Source organism: Sminthopsis crassicaudata, chromosome 3 (assembly GCF_048593235.1).
Source record: "Sminthopsis crassicaudata isolate SCR6 chromosome 3, ASM4859323v1, whole genome shotgun sequence".
NCBI lineage: Eukaryota > Metazoa > Chordata > Mammalia > Dasyuromorphia > Dasyuridae > Sminthopsis > Sminthopsis crassicaudata.
The window spans coordinates 225,817,720-225,828,450 of record NC_133619.1 but is presented as its reverse complement, the minus strand read 5'-3'; positions in this window follow the sequence as shown (position 1 = coordinate 225,828,450).

Sequence of the window (10,731 nt, the reverse complement as noted above, 5' to 3'; positions counted from 1 at the left end):
GGAAGGAAGGAAGGAAGGAAGGAAAGAAAGAAAGAGAAAGAAAGAAAGAAAGAAAGAAAGAAAGAAAGAAAGAAAGAAAGAAAGAAAGAAAGAAAGAAAGAAAGAAAGAAAGAAAGAAAGAAAGAAAGAAAGAAAGAAAGAAAGCCATTGGATACTATTTGTCTTTTAAGTTTTAGACAACTGGTGCTCTATTTGAAAGCTCTAGTCTGGTTGAGTTTCCAAGCCAGGCAGAATATGGATCCCTGGGCAGTCTGTGCCCTGCTGTGACTAGCTACATCCTGCTGAGCTAGGAGCTTTGGGGCTTTCTCTAGGGGTGTAGGAAAGGAGACTAGGGTGAGAATTCAGCAAAGGAGCCTTCCAACCAATTCAGTTCAATCCAATATTTGTTAATTTTCTACCATGGGCAAAGCACATAGAAAAAGGCATTGAAGAACAGTTGCTAGAAAGTCAGCTTTGGAATCAGGAAGACTTGGATTCTATTCTCTAATACTATAAGTTGTAGAAGAATCAGAACCCTAACCCTCCCGACTCTAACTCTACCTCTATGAAATTACAGATTTGGGCCCAAACCAATCAACCAACCAAAAATATGCAGAGCACAATGCTAGGTGTTAAGGGAGATAGAAAGATAGCAGATATCATATGATCTATAAGATGAAGGACTACATGTTTTCTCTGATCCTCAATATTTTTCAGACCTCTCCAAAATAATAATTATACACATAGGTCAAGTAATTATAGTGATTTCCACTAGCTAAGATAATAAAGTAGTAAGCTGATTAAGACTAATCTATGATCCATAATATGGTCCCTCAATAGCTCCACCTCCTACAGGCCCTATACTCTGGCAAGTCAGCACAATGGAACTCATGGCTTGTGCTCTAGAATCTACTCAGCAATTCCTTTGTTGATTCCTCACGCTTAGCCAGAACACCAACCTGCCTTCACCCCTCCTTTCTATGGCAATGGAGCAATAGAACACAATTCTGTTGAGCAATATTGCAAAACAAAGGAAATTGAATGCACACATAATGAAAATAAGGCACCATGTGGATTCCCAAGAAAGCATGAAACCACAATAGGATGCTGCAAAATGGCTCACAAGAGAAATGAAAGTCTGAAGAGAAGTTAGGAAGAAACAAATACTGCTAGATAAAATTTATTGTCTGTGCAGCAAAAATTATCAGCAATCTAGAAAAACTTGAATTCACAGTAGTGAGACTCCACAGAAGTGAGAACAACAGATTTGGAATTTGGCAAAGTATACAAATCAAAGCTAGATATATTGTTTTGCTGATTGTCTAGACTTAAGATATTAATAATATATATATTTTAAAAGTGTGGGGGAGAGGGAAAGGGAGATGGAAGAAGGAAAAAGAGAGAGAGATGGAGAAAGAAGAAGAGAGAAATGGGGGGAGGAGAGGGAGAGAGGGAAAGAGGGAGGGAGGGAAGAAAGGATGGAGAGAGAGAGAGAGAGAGAGAGAGAGAGAGAGAGAGAGAGAGAGAGAGAGAGAGAGAGAGAGAGAGAGAAAGAGACAGAGAGAGATTGTTTTGTTGATTGTCTAGACTTAAGATGTTCATAAGGTATATTTTAAAAGTGTGAGGGAGAGGGAAAGGGAGATGGAGGGAGGAAGAAGAAAGATAGAGAAAGAGAGAGAGAGAGAAGGAAGGAGGGAGGGAGAGAGAGGTGGAAGATCCATGTGATATACCTGTGAGGAATATGAGAAGTTAAGTTTCCACAGATATTGTTAAAACAGGATGAAGGGAGGGGTGAAGCATTTTGTAAAGATATTTCCACCAGTCACTATATGAGTCAAGGGACTGACTGGCTAAACAACAAAATTCCTGACAAAAGGGCCCAGGCTTAAACCAGCCCAAACTGGCTAGTGTTAATGACAGGACACAAGCTTTTTGAAATATGGAATGGGCAAATAATAAGGATTATAAATCCGACTAATTGAACTCTGATTGTAAGTATGATCTAATTGTAATTGGGATTGAAAACCAACCAATTGTAACTAACTCTGACTATAAATCCAACCAATCTGAACCTTGAAGGGAGGAGTAAGGAACAGTATAAAGTTTGTCCCTGATTCTGTATTGGGATATTTTCCTTGGGAGTGTAACTACTTCTCACAATAACTGAATAAAAGGACTCTTCTTTCATTCTAAAAGAACCTTGCTTGTACCTCTACTCCTGGACTAGCTTGCAACCGGGGAAGCAATGGACAGTGACAGCTCATAACAGGCTTACTCCCCTATCCTGCTGAGTTCCACTGGATCTTTTGATAACATAATTGAATCAAGTCAATGATAAATAATGAAGAGAAAATCACTCCTGTAGTCTCAAGAAGAAGAGAAGCTGTAAGGAAATGGGTAAGGTAGTAAAAGGAAAGTCTGAGATGAAAAGCGAGGAGGAAATCTTAATTTAGTGGTAGAAGGAGGCCCCATAGCAGAATACTTCCTAGGGAGAAGAGGAAGAGGGGATTCTGTAGTGGGACATGAGGGCATTAAATGTTCTTAATCTACTGGGACTTGTTGCTTATTATCCAAGAGAGTGTTGTATCTTCATGGACAGCATCCTATCCAGAGAGAAAAAGAATCAGACCTGGAGGCAACTGGCATCCAGAAGAGCTAGACGATATGGACCTAGAGAGCAAATATCATGGACAATGGGCTTAGGGGAGTTGACCAAGGGGATAGCAAAGTATATTAGGGAATTGTACAATCAGGAACACAGGAAAACTTATATCTGGGGCAATACTTCCATTCTTTCTAATTTTTGTAGGAACTGATACTTCTAAAAGTGAGGCACAACAAGAATATTGGTGGGAGCCCTTAAGCTTTGGTTTTCAATGGATTTAAGTGACCCATTGAGAGGGGGTCAATAATAGTTCAGTTTTCACGAGCATATTTACTTCTCTCACAGGAGAGAAGTAAAAGAGATAGACCCAGGAAAGGAAGGGTAAGACCCTATCATGGGAAATCTTCAATGCTAGAGTCAGGATTGTGGAGTGGATATTTGGGAGTTACATTACAGAGTGGGGTATGGACAGACCTGTAGATAAGGAAGATTCATCTGGCCTTCTCCTGTGCCCAAATGAACCGTGTCTATAGGAGTAAGTCTATCTCCTGCCTGATGAAATTACTTGCTGTGGCCTTTTGTACCTGCTCCCCCAACACCTCATAAGAAGAGACTCAGCCTCCTGGGAACATACTGGGGCAGGAGTGTGAGTCAGAGTTGGCAGCTTGTTCTCCCTGCACTGGGTGGCTGGCACACAGAACTAAACTAACCCAGAAGGTAATTCAACAGAGGCTACTTGCCTTGAGTGATACCAGTCCAGTCCTGCTCTCTCCTCCTCAGAGCTCAGGGAAAATAACATTTATATAGTACCTACTATGAGCCAAAGAACTATGCTAAACACTTTACAATTTGATCCTCACAACAACCCTGGCAGGTAGGTGGTCATTATCATCCCCATTTTACAGATGTGGAAACTGAGTGAGACTGAGGCTAAGTGACATATCCAAGGTCACACACCTAGGAAGTGTTTGAGATTAAATTTGAACTCAGGTATTCTTGACCCCAGGAAGCAAGTTTTTTTCCAGGGTGTTGACATCCAAATGGGGAATGAGGAAAGATCTATGTTTCCTTCTTAGAAAGACATATTTGCTCCTCTTAGCAAACACTTGAACTGACTTTTGCCTTGAGCTTCTTGGGCACTCACTTCACTGTGGTATGACCACTACTGAGCTAATCAGAGTCGAACTCCATCACCAAAGAGTTAGTTGCTTGCCTTTTTCTCCCTCCTGTCTCTGTTCTTTTCACCTAAAAATACTTTCATTTTATATAGTTCTTACATTTTTTCAAAGTGCTTCTGCAAACAGAATCTCATTTTATTTCTAGGCAACCAGAACAACTATTACTATCTATTTTACAGATAAGGCTCAGAAAGGTTAAGGATAATCTGCTTAAGCCACACAATTATTTCCGGGCAGAAAAGATCTTTCCACTACATCATTGTGGCCTTCCCTTTCATTTCAATTCCACAACAATTTAATTCAAGCAGCATTTATTAAGTTCCACTCTAATGCAACTCTATTGTTGTTCAGCCATTTTACAGTCTTGTCTGACTTTTTGTGACTCCATTTGGTGTTTCTTGGAATGGTTTGTATTTCTTCTAACTCATTTTACAGATAAGGAAACTGAGATAAACAGGGTTAAGTGACTTGCCCAGGGCCATACAAGGAATAATTGTCTGAGGTCAAATTTGAATTCAGGAAGATGAGTCTTCTAGACCCCAGATCCAAAATTCTGCCTATGCAAGGCACTGGGGAAACAAGGACAGAATTGAAACAGTCCCTGTCCTCAAGAAGCTTAAATTCTATTTGGTAGACAAAAAGAACAATGATCTTCAGATAAAAAAAACTCCCCAAATAATTTCAGGGATCGAGGTGGAGGTGGAGGAATGGAGAATAAAAGGGTGGAATGAGATTAGATAAGGCTGCTAGTTGGACCTTGAACTTGAATTTGAACTGGATCTTGAAGAATTAGAGACTCCCTAGAGTGGGGAGTAATGAGGAAGAACATTCTATATAAGCCATGCTTCTCTTTGCTCTGCTTCTTCTGTGCTTTGTGTGCCTCTCTTCCATCTCCTTTGTATTGTAAGCTGGTAGTAAAGTTTTCTTTTTGGATGATTGCCTAACAAGGTGCTTTCTGTTCTGTCTTCAAAGAAGCTGGCTTGGCTTGCTTTGAGGACTGCTGTGGTTAATAAGTAAGCTTTTATAGAGATACAGATATGAACAAGAACACCAAATAGGTGTTGTAATTAACAGCTCTACATGCATAGAGTGCTTTATAATTTATCCCAGCTGGGTGAAGGGGGAAGAGTAGAAGTATTATCAGCTCCATCTTACAGATGAGGCGCAGAAGAGTGAGGTGATATAGGGTCATAGGACTTATGGTGGGAAACTTGGAAATCATCTACTGAAATCCCTTCATTTTATAGATGAGGGAACTGAGACACCAAATAGTGAAGGAATTTGTTAAGTTAATACAATTAGTGGCAAATCTGATTTGAATCCAGATCTTCTCATTCCAAATCTAATCTTCTTTCCTCTAAACAACGGATCCCCAGGTCCATATTGCTTAAAAGATTAGAATTAGAGCTTATGCTTAGGTCTTCTGAGTTCACATTTAGTGCTTATGTACAAGGTGTCCCAAAAGTCTTAGGGCCCAAGCTTTTTTTTTTTAATAATACCTTTTTTCCCCCAAAATACATGCAAAGATATCAACATTCACCCTTGAAAAACTTTCTACTCCAAATTTTCTCCCTCCCTTTTCCCCTACCCCTTTACATAGACAGCAAGTAATCCAATATATGTTAAACATGTATAGTTCTTCTATACATATTTCCACATTTATCATGCTGCACAAGAAAGATCAGATGAGAAAACAAAAAGCAAATAACAAAAAAGACACAAATAGTATGTTATGATCCACACTCAGTCCCCAAAGTCCTCTCTCTGAATGCAGATGGCTCTCTCCATCACAAGCCTATTGGAATTGGCCTGAAGCCCCTCATTGTTGAAAAAAGCCACATCCATCAGAATTGATCATTACAAAATCTTGTTGTTGCTAGGTACGATGTTCTCTTGATTCTATTCACTTCACTCAACATCAGTTCATGTAAGTCTCTCCAGGCCCTTCTGAAATCATCCTGTTGATTGTTATAGAACAATAATATTCCATAACATTCATATTCTATAACTTATTCAGCCATTCCCCAGCTCATGGGCATCCACTCATTTTCCAGTTCTTTGTCACTACAAAAAGGTTTGCTACAAACATTTTTTCCCTTCTCTTTTTTATGATCCCTCTGGGATACAGACCCAGTAGAGACACTACTGGATCAAAAGGTTTGCACAGTTTGCATAAGTTTTAATAGCTTAAATAGGTTGCCCTAAGATATTTGAGACAGTCTGTATAGCTTACTACTTCTTCCACATAGTGCCCTTTATGAAATGTAACCAGTCATGACAATATTCTTATTTTATGTTTTAAAAGTTTTATTTTCCCCAATTACAGGTAAAACTATTTTCTACATTTGTTTTTAAAATTTTGAGTTCCAGGGGCAGCTAGGTGGTGCAGTGGATAGAGCACCAGCCCTGAATTCAGGAGGACCCGAGTTCAAATCTGGTCTCAGACACTTAACACTTCCTACCTGTGTGACCCTGGGCAAGTCACTTAACCCCAGCCTCAGGGAAAAAAAAAAAAGAAAGAAAGAAAAAAGAAAAATTTGAATTCCAGATTGTCCCCTCCCCTCATTGAGAAGCTTCATATGAAGTTGTGTAAGACATTTCCATAAAAGTCATGTTGCAAAAGAAAACACGGATCTCCCCTCCCCCCCAAAACCCTCAAGATAAAAATAGAAAGTTGTTTTTTGTTTTTTTTTTTAATGTATGCTTTATTCTATATTCAGATACCATCAGACATCTTTCTCTGGATATGGATCACATTTTCATCATAAGTCCTTCAGAGTAGTCTTGGATCATTGTATTGCTGAGAATAACAAAGCATGACAGTATTCTGAATATGTGAACACAAGATATACTATTTCTTGAATCTGGCAACTTTTTTGGAGTACCTAACATATGAGCTACACTACAGGCTAGCACCATTACATTTAAGATGCAGTCTCCAACTGTAAGAGAAGCTTGCAGGGGCAGCAAGGTGATTCAGTGGATAGAGCACTGAGCTTAGAATCAAAGACTCACTTTCATGAGTTCAAAACTGACCTCAAACACTTACTAACTATGTGACTCTGGGCAAGGCACTACATTTGCCCCAGTTCCCTCATCTGGAAAGTTAAATGGAGAAGGTAATGGCAAACCACTCCTGTATCTCTGTCAAAAAAAAAACTCGAAATAGGGTCATGAAGAGTCAGATATGATTGAAATGACTGAACAACAATGGTGATGTAGGCCTCAATGTCCCTGGAATACGATTCAAAAAATAAAATTAAGCCTTAGCTACCTGGGTAGCTTGGTGCTTGGGGTGAAGAGAAGAGAAAATGCCCATTTCAACCAATCAAAGGTTAAGGAAACAGATGGAATTCTTATGGAAGAAAAAAGCATAAGAAATGTTCTTTTTTTCTCACTGCCTGGGTATGTTGGATTATTACCTTTTTTTTTCTTTTTTGTCCAGAGGAAGCTTCAGATGAGGAAATTTCTCTTGCTAATGCATTTCCATGATTATTCTGCCATTTAGAATCTTTCCCAGGATATGAAAGTAAGGTAACCTGATTCATCACATAGCTACAATATGTTGAAGCAGAAACTTAAACTCGGGTCAGCCTGACTGACGCTGGTTCTCAATCTATAACATCATGCTCTTTCTAAAGGGGGAGAGAGTCAGAGATAGAGGGACAGAGAGGCAGAGATACACATACTCATCCTCCAAGGCAGAAGAGAGAGCGTCCCATTTCAGGACTTCAGCACAAGTCAGAAGCTGAAAGTAGAGAGCACATGTCCACAGTGATACACCCAGTACAGCTTCACCTGGGAATGGCAAACAGCATCAGTGAGACAGGCATCAGTATTAGCGAAGCAACAGTCATAAAAAGCCAGCAAAGATGAAAGCACCAGCTATTTATGCCTGGTAGAAATTATACATGTGGCAGCTAAACAGTGTGGTGGGTAACGTGCTGAGCCTGGGTCAGGAAGATGAGTCTTCCTGAATACAAATCCAGCCTTAGACACTGACCAGCTGTATGACTCTGGGCAAATTTAACTCTGTTTCCCTCAGTTTTTTCATCTAAAAAATGAGCCAGAAAAAGAAATGGCAAACTATTCCAGTAACTTTGCCAAGAAAACCCAAATGGGGTCACAAAGAGTTGGATGTGACTTAGAAAAAAGAGTTGAACACAACTTAAAGAAATTATACAGATTTAGAGACCAGTAGGGAGAAAGGTCAAAGGAAGCAGTGTAATGTTATCATCAGAAGGTAGCAACAGCCCTGCAATTTCAGAAACACAAAATACTCTTCTAACTCAATGCTTTAGACATGTTTCCCTATAAGGATGCCTTTCAAATATTCTCCATATTCTTCCTCACTAATAATATGTATATGTGTACACACATGCACACACACATATACACATATGTATACATGCACACATATATACATAATATGTATACATGTGAAAATGGACCCCATTTTGCAAAGGGAGAAGGGAAATGTTTTATCACTACTTTTCTTAGTATTTTAGATTTAACATTAATTAATATCAATTTAATTAGATTTCTTCTAGTGAAATATCATTAAATGATTTTGCTTTAAATTGAAACCTCTAGCTATCCAGTAAAATTGGTTGGATCTCCTCAGCTATGGCTTTGATTGGCTGCAGGCTGGCAGAATACCCTCATCAGAGCATCTACATGTGAGCTGGGCACTGTTCCCAAGTACTACTCTTATCTAGATACATGCTCTGTTCATCCAATGGAATATAAGCTCCTGAAAGTCCAGGATGATTTCATTTTTGGATTTGTGTCCCATAGACAGTAGATACTTCATAAATGTCATTGAATTGAATCAAATTGTTCAGTCAGCAGGATAAGATAGACACAGGAAACACCAAAAAGCAATTCAAGACAGTATTGCAACAATATCACAAAGGGTCCCATGATAAATTGTCAAAACAATGTTAACAGGCAGTAGGTTATGGTAAAAAAAAAAAAAAAAAAAAAAAAAAAAGGCAGTGAACTTTAGGGGTAGAATTGATTTTGGAATCAATCAATTAAGAAACATTTGTTAAGTCTGTTTTCTGTCAGGAACTGTGCTAAGACTTATGGAAGGTACAGAATGTGTCATATGGATATTGATACACAAAAAGAAGCAGGAGAATTTTCAAATGAAAAGAATGGTGTAAGCAAAGATATGGAAGTAGGAAAGTAAAAGGAATGTCCAGAGCATAGTAAGTCACAGTGTAGGGTGGAAATGAAAGATAAAAGTAGGCTGGATTTAGAGATTAAATTTGTCAATTGGGAAGGTCCCAATGATTTTTGAAAGAATCATTTCAGAAGAGTGGTTGGGAGAGAAACAATATTGTATAAGATTAAGGAGAAAGTAGGTGGTGAGACTGGGAAGAAAAAGAGAAGCTAGGTGGCACAGCAAAAAATTGTGGGATTTGGAGTCCATAGAACAGATTTGAATCCCAGCTCTTCCACCAGATACTTGTGTGACCTAAGTAAGTCATTTAACTTCTCTGAACCTTACTTTCCTCACCTGTAAAATGAAAGGAGTAGTTGAGATAATCTCTAAGAGTCTTTCCATCTTTGAATTTATGAATCAATGACCTTGTATTGGCAGTGAATATGTCCAAACTTGGAGTTAGGAAACTGTAACCACTGATTTAGAGAATGGAACACAAGTGCATGGGATAATCACAGTTGTGGATTTCAGTATGAAAAGTCTTAAAGCTGTAAAAATGACCCTGAATAGAAAAGCCTGGAAAGATTTACATGAACTGATGCTGAGTGAAGTGAGCAGAACCAAGAGAATATTGTACCCTGTACAATTGTGTTGGACTTTTTTTTTTTTCAACAATGAGGTGATTCAAGACAATTCCAATAGACTTGGGATGGTGGGTGCCATCCACATCCCAAAGCAGAAATATATGGAGACTGAATGTACATCAAAGCATTGTATTGCATCTTCTTCTTGTTGTTTATTTCTTTCTCATGTTTTTTTTTTTTTCCCCCTTTTGATCTGATTTTTTTTTTTATGCAGCATGACAAATATGGAAATAAGTTTAGAGGAATTGCACGGTTTACCTATATTGGATTGCTTGCTATCTTGAGGAGGCAGAAGGAGGGAGAGAGGGAGAAAAATTTTGGAACACAAGCTTTTGCAAAAGTGAATGTAAAAAACTATCTTTGCATGTATTTGGAAAAATAAAATACAATTTAAAAAGACCAAAAAAATTATACCGAAGAAAAGAGAGCCTATGTAATTGGAAACACTGAGTATACAAGGAAATAACACTGGGTATTTCATCCTCTCAGACAGCTTACCTCTAGATACTTTATTTGTGGATGTTGAACTAAAGGTGAGATCTAAGAAAAGATAACCTGTTGCAAGAAGTCAAGGTTGGGGTAAAGGACAAGGATGTGGTCCTGGCAGAGGAAGAGGAAGTCCCAAATGATAATTTCTTCTATGAATACTGTTATGCAATTCCAGGAAAATCAGAATTTTTTTTTTGGTGCAGATTTTGTTTATAACATCAGTTTTCAATAAACACAAGTGTGTGTGTGTGTGTGTGTGTGTGTGTGTGTGTAATTCTCTGAAAAGGTTGAAGGAAAATAGAAAATAAAAAAGTAAAATGCAAATTACAATAGCAAATAAAATTTCCAATAAATATAGGTGGAGTGAGTGGGAAACAGAGGTAATGGTTAACCTGAACACATCAAAGATAAAGGGTAAGAAGCCAGTAGAGAATATTAGCTTGGAGATGGTAAAGAGAGAAAGGGTAATTAAGGCGGCTAGAGAAGTTAAGAAGGGCCAAAGATTAAAAGCTTTGATTTAGGGGTTTAGCTTTGAAAGAAGAGACACATCTCCTGTGCCAGAAAAAAATCAGGAAAAAAAATGCTAGTAAAGGAAGAAGAAAGAAAAACAAAAGAAATATTTATTAAACACCTAATTTGTATCAAGTACTGATCTCTGAGCACAGT